This window comes from Ambystoma mexicanum, chromosome 5q (assembly GCF_040938575.1).
Source record: "Ambystoma mexicanum isolate Mex_15411 chromosome 5q, UKY_AmexF1_1, whole genome shotgun sequence".
NCBI lineage: Eukaryota > Metazoa > Chordata > Amphibia > Caudata > Ambystomatidae > Ambystoma > Ambystoma mexicanum.
The window spans coordinates 1,395,122,134-1,395,134,850 of NC_090933.1; the positions used below are offsets into that span (position 1 = coordinate 1,395,122,134).

Consider the following 12,717-nt stretch of genomic DNA (forward strand, 5'->3'; position numbering starts at 1 on the left):
TTTGGTGGGTGTGCTGCTCACCTGCTGATGAGTTAGAATCACTTAATGGAGGAACATAAGTCAGTGTGATGTGTTGCACAGCTTGCTTCAGTCTTCAGCAAAGTCCTGTTTGAATGTTCCATCCATCAGCTCACTCCCTGAAGGCGTGTGCAACGCCCTGCCCCTCACTCTGCCCTCACAAGACCTATTCTGAACAGGAGCCAGGCCCCCAATCCCGCTCCCGCAAAGGCTGCTTCTGCAAACACGGGATCACATCCGGGCAATCTGAGATGTCGCTGGTTATGCTCGCCCAGGCTTACCCTGAGGGTGATATGCTACCACTGGCAGGGGGTTAGAGTGACGGTATGTCATGTTGGCAAGTATTATTCCTCCCAGCTCCCCTGTGTCCTGCCCCCTGTGATGGGAAGGGCGTGCAGCTCTCTGCCCCCCCCCCCCCGCCCTCTTGCCTGAAGCGGCAGCTATATGTTAATGGCATGTTGTCTGTGCAGGCTGCCATGGGGGACACACGGTGGCGCTGCAGTGCGCTGGCTCAGTCACCCGAACACACACACCCAGAGCTTTCACTTTCGGGGGGCGATGGGCGGGGGCCGGGGCTCGTCTATAAACCCACTGAGCTGTGTGTGTCGGGACATATTGCCCGAACTCGAGACGAAAGGAGCAGCAGGGACCCGAGCAGCCTCCAGACGGAGCAGGTGGGAGGTGAGCAGGTGGGGGCCTCCCAACGGAGCAGGTGGGGACCCCCAGAGCGGGGACTGTGAAGCATGTGTCTGTGGCCCCAGCATGAAGCGTGCAATGTTTCAGTGTCGGGGAGGTTTCATGGCAGGAAATAACTCCCTGGAAAGCAGCGAGAGCCCAGATACTGGCAGGCATCACTCTGCACAGCGGGCCTGACCCTCGGGCGCGTGCACTGGTGCATGCACCCGCTATGCACCTGCTACTCTACACCGCACTCACAGGGGCCATGCACAGCAGCATCTCCGCTGCACAGAGGGAGGGAGGGCAGAGAGGGCAGAAGCACACACGACACTTTGAAAGGTGCCAGCAGGTGGGTGCATCCCCCTGTCAGCTGCACACTGCTCTCTGTAGCGCCTCGTCTGGATACCTAGGTGGCGAGCACACGCCTAACACTGCGCCAGAAGCACAGCCCTGAGTAAGACACACGGAGGACTTGCTGAGTTACAGAATAGAACAGTGCCCCTTACATCAGCCAGAAGTGTACAGGGGCGCCCTGGGCGTCAGGTGAAGCCCCCCCCCCCATTCCCCCTGCGCCTGTTGCAACCTGAGGAATGGGAATGCAAGGGCCTGTCCCTGCACAGTGCTGAATACACACTCCTTTCCTCTCCCACTCCTCACCCTGCTCCATCCTGCCAGTCAGGGGCGCCCTCATCGAGGCGTGATGCTGATGCCCATTACTTTCTGGGACCTGACCCCCGTGATGCCAGTGCCCCTGGGGGGTCCTGTCAGACATCAGCCACAGTCACTGCACCTCACCCAGCCACCCCCTGGCAATCCCACAGGGGGCACCATACTGCCACCTACAGCCAAGAGCCCTCCCCTGCACTTCAGGGCCATCCAGCCAATAAGCAGGCAACCTGGGCTCACGCTGGGTTTAGCTGGGGGATGTACCCCCGCCAGAGTTATTTAAAAGAGAAATCGCAGTTTACTGGTCTCTGGATTTGGGAATCTAAACAGATGTGCAGCGCTGGGGATACAGGGGCGTTAGGGGTCAGGGCTGATGTGCTAGGACTAGAGGGTTATGGTTAAAGGGTTACCGATAAGGGTGCAATGTTTGGGGTCAGGGTTGCTGTGTTAGGACTGAAGGGTTATGGATACAAGTTTTACCGATAGGGGTGCAATGTTTGGGGTCAGGGTTGATGTGCTAGGACTGCAGGGTTATGGTTAAAGGGTTACCGATAGGGGTGCAATGTTTGGGGTCAGGGTTGATGTGCTAGGAATGGAGGGTTATGGATAAAGGGTTACTGATAGGGGTGCAATGTTTGGGGTCAGGGTTGATGTGCTAGGACTGAAGGGTTATGGATAAAGGTTTACCGATAGGGGTGCAATGTTTGGGGTCAGGGTTGCTGTGTTAGGACTGAAGGGTTATGGATAAAGGTTTACCTATAGGGGTGCAATGTTTGGGGTCAGGGTTGCTGTGTTAGGACTGAAGGGTTATGGATACAAGTTTTACCGATAGGGGTGCAATGTTTGGGGTCAGGGTTGATGTGTCAGGACTGAAGGGGTATGGATAAAGTTTTACCGATAGGGGTGCAATGTTTGGGGTAGGGTTGATGTGCTAGGACTGAAGTTTTATGGTTAAAGGTGTACCGATAGGGTGCAATGTTTGGGGTCAGGGTTGATGTGCTAGGACTGAATGGCTATGGTTAAAAGGTTACCGATAGTGGTGCAATGTTTTTGGTCAGGGTTGATGTGCTGTTACACCTCGCCCTCAGCCGCACCACGTTCCCCGGTTTCTGTCTCGTTGCTCCCGTGTACACAAGGACAATTGGGGAGTTCCAGGTAATGCCAGAATAAGGGACAGGAAAGTGATCGCCCTTCATAAAGGGTTGCGGCGCCGGCATGCGCCCTTCTTATCACGCTGGCAGCTGCCATGGAAAATTGCTACACGAATTACATTACCCAGAAAACCTGTCAAGGGTTGTAGTTCCCGGCGTTGATCCGGGAGCCTCGTTTTCAAACGGTACGCCTCCTTGTTGTTACTTATTCCACAGCGGCGTACAGAACGCTGCTTCTGTTTAAAGTACAACCGGCATACTTTCCGAAGTGCTCTCCTTGTATCTTGATTTTGGAAGTTCCTGTTTTCCCGTGTACCGACCCTGCCTGCACACGGACTCCTTCTTCTTAAACCTCATTTGATTTGTTTGCTGACCGCCCGTGTACCAGACCCCTTGCCTGCTTCCCGGACTCTTGGATTATTGATTCTGCTGTGTTTGCTGACCGCCCGTGTACCAGACCCCTTGCCTGCTTCCCGGACTCTTGGATTATTGATTCTGCTGTGTTTGCTGACCGCCCGTGTACCAGACCCCTTGCCTGCTTCCCAGACTCTTGGATTATTGATTCTGCTGTGTTTGCTGACCGCCCGTGTACCAGACCCCTTGCCTGCTTCCCGGACTCTTGGATTATTGATTCTGCTGTATTTGCTGACCGCCCGTGTACCAGAACCCTTGCCTGCTTCCCGGACTCTTGGATTATTGATCCTGCTGTGTTTGTTGACCGCCCGTGTACCAGAACCCTTGCCTGCTTCCTGGACTCTTGGATAGTGATTACTCTGGTAAGAACAACTCTCTAATTTGAATCCCTCTTTCATCAGACTGTCATCACATATGTGGATTTTGGTTTCATTCCTAAAGTGCATTTTGGAATGCTTTGCTGTGGTGCACCATCCCGAAACCAGTGCGACCCTCGTTCCGCTCGGGGATAGCTGCCTTACTAACCTCCCCTTTTTTTTATTTTATACTTTCATTGTTACCCAGGATTCTTTACACCAATCTTACTTCCATCAGTGGTAAAGTATAGTTTTCTTGGTTTTCAATATTAGAGAATTACACCTTAGCTATATACTAAAGCCTCTTTGCTTTATAGGTTGCTCCAGTTCTTTTGGCTTAAGGGGAGCTAAACCAGGTACTACTTAAGGGGAATAGTCTTGGGGATACCAGATTCAGAATTGACAGATTGTTTAACTTGTTATCCTTTCCTTTACAGCCTGGGTTCGAGGCGGTGTGTTCTCCCCGCTCTTTTGATCGATCGGTCCCCTTGTCTGTACAGTTCAGCAGGTGGTCATATCGGTTTAAAGAGTTCATTCCCTCACAGAGAGGAGGCTTGGGTGGAGGCTCCAACCCTTGCTCCTTCAAGCAACTCCCCAGCACTAGAGGTCCGGCCTGTTTTACGTACTCCCCATTCCGGTGAGTAACAGTGCTAGGACTGAAGGCTAATGGTTAAAGGGTTACTGATAGGGGTTGCAATGTTTGGGGTCAGGGTTGATGTGCTAGGACTGAAGAGTTATGGATAAAGGTTTACCGATAGGGGTGCAATGTTAGGGGTCAGGGTTGATTTGTCAGGACTTAAGGGTTATGGTTAAAGGGTTACCAATAGGGGTGCAATGTTTGGGGTCAGGGTTGATGTGTTAGAACTGGAGCGTTATGGTTAAAGGTTTACCGATAGGGCTGCAATGTTTTGGGCGAGGGTTGATGTGTCAGGACTGAATGATTATGGCTAAAGGGTTACCGATAGGGGTGCAATGTTTGGGGTCAGGGTTCAGGTTTGATGTGTTAGGACAGACGGCTTATGGTTAAAGGGTTACCGATAGGGGTGCATTATTTGGGGTCAGGGTGGATGTGCCAGGACTGAAGGGTTTAGATAAAGGGTTACCAATAGGGGTGCAAAGTTTGGGGTCAGGGTTGATGTGTTAGGACTGAAGGGTTATGGTTAAAGGGTTACCGATAGTGGTGCAATGTTTGGGGTGAGGGTTGATGTGCTAGGACTGAAGGGTTACGGTTAAAGGGTTACCGATAAGGGTGCAATGTTTGGGGTCAGGGTTAATGTACTAGTACTGAAGGGTTATGGCTAAAGGTTTACCACTAGGGGTGCAATGTTTGGGGTCAGGGTTGATGTGTCAGGACTGAAGGGTTATGGGTAAAGGTTTACTGATAGGGGTGCAATGTTTGGGGTCAGTGTTGATGTGCTAGGATTGAAGGGATATGGTTAAAGGTTTACTGATAGAGGTGCAATGTTTGGGGTCAGGGTTGATGTGCTAGGACTGAAGGGCTATGGTTAAAGGGTTACTGATAGGGGTGCAATGTTTGGGGTCAGGGATGATGTGCTAGGACTGAAGAGTTATGGATAAAGGTTTACCGATAGGGGTGCAATGTTAGGGGTCAGGGTTGATTTGTCAGGACTTAAGGGTTATGGTTAAAGGGTTACCAATAGGGGTGCAATGTTTGGGGTCAGGGTTGATGTGTTAGAACTGGAGCGTTATGGTTAAAGGTTTACCGATAGGGCTGCAATGTTTTGGGCGAGGGTTGATGTGTCAGGACTGAATGATTATGGCTAAAGGGTTACCGATAGGGGTGCAATGTTTGGGGTCAGGGTTCAGGTTTGATGTGTTAGGACAGACGGCTTATGGTTAAAGGGTTACCGATAGGGGTGCATTATTTGGGGTCAGGGTGGATGTGCCAGGACTGAAGGGTTTAGATAAAGGGTTACCAATAGGGGTGCAAAGTTTGGGGTCAGGGTTGATGTGTTAGGACTGAAGGGTTATGGTTAAAGGGTTACCGATAGTGGTGCAATGTTTGGGGTGAGGGTTGATGTGCTAGGACTGAAGGGTTACGGTTAAAGGGTTACCGATAAGGGTGCAATGTTTGGGGTCAGGGTTAATGTACTAGTACTGAAGGGTTATGGCTAAAGGTTTACCACTAGGGGTGCAATGTGTGGGGTCAGGGTTGATGTGTCAGGACTGAAGGGTTATGGGTAAAGGTTTACTGATAGGGGTGCAATGTTTGGGGTCAGTGTTGATGTGCTAGGATTGAAGGGATATGGTTAAAGGTTTACTGATAGAGGTGCAATGTTTGGGGTCAGGGTTGATGTGCTAGGACTGAAGGGCTATGGTTAAAGGGTTACTGATAGGGGTGCAATGTTTGGGGTCAGGGATGATGTGCTAGGACTGAAGGGTTATGGATAAAGGTTTACCGATAGGGGTGCAATGTTTGTGGTCCGGGTTGATGTGTCAGGTCTGAAGGGTTATGGATAAAGTTTTACCAATAGGGGTGCAATGTTTGGGGTCAGGGTTGATGTGCTAGGACTGAAGAGTTATGGTTAAAAGGGTTACCAATAGGGGTGCAATGTTTGGGGTCAGGGTTAATGTGGTAGAAGTGAAGGGTTATGGTTAAAGGGTTACCGATAGGGGTGCCATGTTTGGGGTCAGTGTCGATGTGTCAGGATGGAAGGGTTATGGTTAAAGGGTTACCGATAGGGGTGCAGTGTTTGGGGTCAGGGTTGATGTGTCAGGATTGAAGTTTTATGGATAAAGGGTTACGAATATGGGTTCAATGTTTCGGTTCAGGGTTAATGTGTTAGGACTGAAGGCTTATGGTTAAAGGGTTACAGATAGGGATGCAAAGTTTGGGGTCAGGGTTGATGTGCTAGGACTGAAGGATTATGGTTAAAGGATTACCAATAGGGGTGCAATGTTTGGGGTCAAGGTTGATGTGCTAGGACTGAAGGGTTAGGGATAAAGGGTTACCGATAAGGGTGCAAGGATTGGGGTCAGGGTTAATGTGCTAGGACTGAAGGGTTATTCATAAAGGTTTACCGATAGGGGTTCAATGTTTGGGGTCAGGGTTGATGTGTCAGGACTGAAGGGTTATGGATGAAGGTTTACTGATAGGGGTGCAATGTTTGGGGTCAGGGTTGATGTTCTAGGACTGAAGGGATATGGTTAAAGGTTTACCGATAGAGGTGCAATGTTTGGGGTCAGGGTTGATGTGCTAGGACTGAAGGGCTATGGTTAAATGGTTACTGATAGGGGTGCACTGTTTGGGGTCATGGGTGATGTGCTAGGACTGGAGGGTTATGGATAAAGTTTTACCGATAGGGGTGCAATGTGTGGGGTCAGGGTTGATGTGCTAGGACTGAAGCGTTATGGTTAAAGGGTTACCGATAGGGGTGCAATGCTTGGGGTCAGGGTTGATGTGCTAGGACTGATGGGTTATGGTTAAAGTGTTAGCAATAGAGGTGCAATGTTTGGGGTCACGGTTAATGTGCTAGAACTGACGGGTTATGGGTAAAAGTTTACCGATAGGGGTGCAATGTTTGGGGTCAGGGTTGATGTGTCAGGACTGAAGGGTTATGGATAAAGGTTTACTGATAGGGGTGCAATGTTTGGGGTCAGGGTTGATGTGCTACGACTGAAGGGTTATGGTTAAAGGGTTACCGATACGGGTGCAATATTTGGGGTCATGGTTGATGTGCTAGGACTGAAGGGTTAGGGTTAAAGGGTTACTGATAGGGGTGCAATGTTTGGGGTCAGTGTTGATGTGTCAGGACGGAAGGGTTATGGTTAAATGGTTACCAATAGGGGTGCAGTGTTTGGGGTGAGTGTTGATGTGTCAGGACTAAAGGGTTATGATTAAAGGGTTACCAATAGGGGTGCAATGTTAGGGGTCAGGGTTGATGTGCTAGGACAGAAGGGATATGGTTAAAGGCTTACCAAAATGGATGCAATAGCTGGGGTCAGTGTTGATGTGTCAGGACTGAAGGGTTATGGTTAAAGGGTTACTAAAACGGGTGCAATGTTAGCGGTCAGGGTTGATGTGCTAGGACTGAAGGGTTATGGTTAAAGGTTTACCAATAGGTGTGCAATGTTTGGGGTCAGGGTTCATATGCTATGACTGAGGGTTATGGTTAAAGGATTACCGATAGGGGTGCAATGTTTGGGGTCAGGGTTGATGAGTTAGTACTGAAAGGATATGGTTAAAGGTTTACCAATAGGGGTGCAATGTTTGGGCTGCTGGTTGAAGTGCTAAGACTGCAGAGTTATGGTTAAAGGGTTACTGATAGGGGTCCAATATGTGGGGTCAGGGATGATGTGCAAGGACTGAACGGTTATGGTTAAAGGGTTACCGATAAGGGTGCAATGTTTGGGGTCAGGGTTAAAGTGCTAGGACTGAAGGGTTATGGATAAAGGTTTATTGATAGGGGAGCAATGTTTGGGCTCAGGGTTGATGTGTCAGGACTAAAGGGTTATGGATAAAGGTTTATCGATAGGGGTGCAATGTTTGGGGTCAGGGTTGATGTGCTAGGACTGAAGGGGTATGGTTAAAGGTTTACCGGTAGAGGTGCAATGTTTGGGGTCAGGGTTGATGTGCTAGGACTGAAGGTTTATGGATAAAGATTTACCGATAGGGCTGCAATGTTTGGGGTCAGGGTTGATGTGCTAGGACTGAAGGGGTATGGTTAAAGGTTTACCGGTAGAGGTGCAATGTTTGGGGTCAGGGTTGATGTGCTAGGACTGAAGGTTTATGGATAAATATTTACCGATAGGGCTGCAATGTTTGGGGTGAGGGTTGACGTGTTAGGACTGAAGGGTTATGGATAAAGGTTTACCGATAGGGGTGCAATGTTTGGTGTCAGGGTTGATGTGCTAGGACTGAAGGGCAATGGTTAAAGAGTTACCAATAGGGTTGCAATGTTAGGGGTCAGGGTTGATATATTAGGACTGAAGGGTTATGGATAAAGGTTTACCGATAGGGGTGCAATATTTGTGGTCAGGGTTGATGTGTTAGGACTGAAGGGTTATGTTTAAAGAGTTACCAATAGGGGTGCAATGTTTGGGGTCAGGGTTCATGTGCTATGACTGAAGGGTTATGGTTAAAGGATTACCGATAGGGGTGCAATGTTTGGGGTCAGGGTTGATGAGTTAGTACTGAAAGGATATGGTTAAAGGTTTACCAATAGGGGTGCAATGTTTGGGCTGCTGGTTGAAGTGCTAAGACTGCAGAGTTATGGTTAAAGGGTTACTGATAGGGGTCCAATATGTGGGGTCAGGGATGATGTGCAAGGACTGAACGGTTATGGTTAAAGGGTTACCGATAAGGGTGCAATGTTTGGGGTCAGGGTTAAAGTGCTAGGACTGAAGGGTTATGGATAAAGGTTTATTGATAGGGGAGCAATGTTTGGGCTCAGGGTTGATGTGTCAGGACTAAAGGGTTATGGATAAAGGTTTACCGATAGGGGTGCAATGTTTGGGGTCAGGGTTGATGTGCTAGGACTGAAGGGGTATGGTTAAAGGTTTACCGGTAGAGGTGCAATGTTTGGGGTCAGGGTTGATGTGCTAGGACTGAAGGTTTATGGATAAAGATTTACCGATAGGGCTGCAATGTTTGGGGTCAGGGTTGATGTGCTAGGACTGAAGGGGTATGGTTAAAGGTTTACCGGTAGAGGTGCAATGTTTGGGGTCAGGGTTGATGTGCTAGGACTGAAGGTTTATGGATAAATATTTACCGATAGGGCTGCAATGTTTGGGGTGAGGGTTGACGTGTTAGGACTGAAGGGTTATGGATAAAGGTTTACCGATAGGGGTGCAATGTTTGGTGTCAGGGTTGATGTGCTAGGACTGAAGGGCAATGGTTAAAGAGTTACCAATAGGGTTGCAATGTTAGGGGTCAGGGTTGATATATTAGGACTGAAGGGTTATGGATAAAGGTTTACCGATAGGGGTGCAATATTTGTGGTCAGGGTTGATGTGTTAGGACTGAAGGGTTATGTTTAAAGAGTTACCAATAGGGGTGCAATGTTTGGGGTCAGGGTTGATGTGCTATGACTGAAGGGTTATGCTTAAAGAGTTACCGATAGGGGTACAATGTTTGGGGTCATGGTTGATGTGCTGGGACTGAAGGGTTATGGTTAAAGGGTTACCGATAGGGCTGCAATGTTTGGGGTCAGGGTTGATGTGTTTGGACTGAAGGGTTATTGGATAAAGGTTTACCGATAGGGCTGCAATGTTTGGGGTCAGGGTTGCTGTGTTAGGACTGAAGGGTTATGGATAAAAGTTTTACCGATAGGGGTGCAATGTTTGGGGTCAGGGTTGATGTGCTAGGACTGCAGGGTTATGGATAAAGGGTTACCGATAGGGGTGCAATGTTTGGGGTCAGGGTTGATGTGCTAGGACTGAAGGGTTATGGATAAAGGTTTACCGATAGGGGTGAAATGTTTGGGGTAGGGTTGATGTGCTAGGACTGAAGTTTTATGGTTAAAGGGTTACAGATAGGGCTGCAATGTTTGGGGTCAGGGTTGATGTGTTAGGACTGAAGGGTTATGGATAAAGGTGTACCGATAGGGGTGCAATGTTTGGGGTCAGGGTTGATGTGCTAGGACTGAAGGGCTATGGTTAAAAGGTTACCGATAGTGGTGCAATGTTTGGGGTCAGGGTTGATGTGCTAAGACTGAAGGCTAATGGTTAAAGGGTTACTGATAGGGGTTGCAATGTTTGGGGTCAGGGTTGATGTGCTAGGACTGAAGAGTTATGGATAAAGGTTTACCGATAGGGGTGCAATGTTAGGGGTCAGGGTTGATTTGTCAGGACTTAAGGGTTATGGTTAAAGGGTTACCAATAGGGGTGCAATGTTTGGGGTCAGGGTTGAGGTGTTAGAACTGGAGCGTTATGGTTAGAGGTTTACCGATAGGGCTGCAATGTTTTGGGCGAGGGTTGATGTGTCAGGACTGAATGATTATGGCTAAAGGGTTACCGATAGGGGTGCAATGTTTGGGATCAGGGTTCAGGTTTGATGTGTTAGGACAGACGGCTTATGGTTAAAGGGTTACCGATAGGGGTGCATTGTTTGGGGTCAGGGTTGATGTGTTAGGACTGAAGGGTTATGGTTAAAGGGTTACCGATAGTGGTGCAATGTTTGGAGTCAGGGTTGATGTGCTAGGACTGAAGGGTTACGGTTAAAGGGTTACCGATAAGGGTGCAATGTTTGGGGTCAGGGTTAATGTACTAGTACTGAAGGGTTATGGCTAAAGGTTTACCACTAGGGGTGCAATGTTTGGGGTCAGTGTTGATGTGCTAGGACTGAAGGGATATGGTTAAAGGTTTACTGATAGAGGTGCAATGTTTGGGGTCAGGGTTGATGTGCTAGGACTGAAGGGATATGGTTAAAGGGTTACTGATAGGGGTGCAATGTTTGGGGTCAGGGATGATGTGCTAGGACTGAAGGGTTATCGTTAAAAGGGTTACCAATAGGGGTGCAATGTTTGGGGTCAGTGTTGATGTGCTAGGACTGAAGGGATATGGTTAAAGGTTTACCACTAGGGGTGCAATGTTTGGGGTCAGTGTTGATGTGCTAGGACTGAAGGGATATGGTTAAAGGTTTACTGATAGAGGTGCAATGTTTGGGGTCAGGGTTGATGTGCTAGGACTGAAGGGTTATGGATAAAGGTTTACCGATAGTGGTGCAATATTTGGGGTCAGGGTTGATGTGTCAGGCCTGAAGGGTTATGGATAAAGTTTTACCAATAGGGGTGCAATGTTTGGGGTCAGGGCTGATGTGCTAGGACTGAAGAGTTATGGTTAAAGGTTTACCGATAGGGGTGCAATGTTTGGGGTCAGGGTTGATGTGCTAGGACTGAAGGGTTATCGTTAAAAGGGTTACCAATAGGGGTGCAATGTTTGGGGTCAGGGTTAATGTGGTAGAACGGAAGGGTTATGGTTAAAGGGTTACCGATAGGGGTGCCATGTTTGGGGTCAGTGTCGATGTGTCAGGATGGAAGGGTTATGGTTAAAGGGTTACCGATAGGGGTGCAGTGTTTGGGTCAGGGATGAGGTGTCAGGACTGAAGGCTTGTGGTTAAAAGGATACCGATAGGGGTGCAGTGTTTGGGGTCAGGGTTGATGTGTCAGGATTGAAGGTTTATGGATAAAGGGTTACGAATATGGGTTCAATGTTTGGGTTCAGGGTTGATGTGTTAGGACTGAAGGCTTATGGTTAAAGGGTTACAGATAGGGATGCAAAGTTTGGGGTCAGGGTTTATGTGCTAGGACTGAAGGATTATGGTTAAAGGATTACCAATAGGGGTGCAATGTTTGGGGTCAAGGTTGATGTGCTAGGACTGAAGGGTTAGGGATAAAGGGTTACTGATAGAGGTGCAATGTTTGGGGTCAGGGTTGATGTGCTAGGACTGAAGGGCTATGGTTAAATGGTTACTGATAGGGGTGCAATGTTTGGGGTCATGGATGATGTGCTAGGACTGGAGGGTTATGGATAAAGTTTTACCGAATGGGGTGCAATGTGTGGGGTCAGGGTTGATGTGCTAGGACTGAAGGGTTATGGTTAAAGGGTTACCGATAGGGGTGCAATGCTTGGGGTCAGGGTTGATGTGGTAGGACTGATGGGTTATGGTTAAAGTGTTACCAATAGAGGTGCAATGTTTGGGGTCAGGGTTAATGTGCTAGAACTGACGGGTTATGGGTAAAAGTTTACCGATACGGGTGCAATGTTTGGGGTCAGGGTTGATGTGTCAGGACTGAAGGGTTATGGATAAAGGTTTACTGATAGGGGTGCAATATTTGGGGTCAGGGAGGATGTGCTAGGACTGAAGGGTTATGGATAAAGGTTTACCGATAGGGGTGAAATGTTTGGGGTCAGGGTTGATGTGTCAGAATTGAAGGATTATGGAAAAAGTTTTACCGATAGGGGTGCAATGTTTGGGGTCAGGGTTGATGTGCTAGGACTGAAGGGTTATGGTTAAAGGGTTACCAATAGGGGTGCAATGCTTGGGGTCAGGGTTGATGTGCTAGGACTGAAGGGTTATGGTTAAAGTGTTACCAATAGGGGTGCAATATTAGGGGTCAGGGTTGATGTGCTAGGACAGAAGGGATATGGTTAAAGGGTTACCGAAATGGATGCAATATCTGGGGTCAGTGTTGATGTGTCAGGACTGAAGGGTTATGGTTAAAGGGTTACTAAAACGGGTGCAATGTTAGCGGTCAGGGTTGATGTGCTAGGACTGAAGGGTTATGGTTAAAGGTTTACCAATAGGTGTGCAATGTTTGGGGTCAGGGTTCATATGCTATGACTGAGGGCTATGGTTAAAGGATTACCGATAGGGGTGCAATGTTTGGGGTCAGGGTTGATGAGTTAGTACTGAAAGGATATGGTTAAAGGTTTACCAATAGGGGTGCAATGTTTGGGCTGCTGGTTGAAGT

General features: G+C 48.5%; 1 protein-coding gene across 1 annotated transcript in view; it reads left to right on the forward strand.

Moving 5' to 3' along the window:
* The first annotated feature begins 574 nt into the window (after positions 1-574).
* LOC138498204 (GTPase IMAP family member 4-like) overlaps positions 575-12,717 on the forward strand; it is a 288,320-nt gene continuing 276,177 nt past the window's right edge. The window contains exon 1 of the mRNA XM_069622086.1: positions 575-730. The gene's annotated coding sequence lies outside the window, so the exon portion shown is untranslated. The remainder of the gene's footprint in view (positions 731-12,717) is intronic.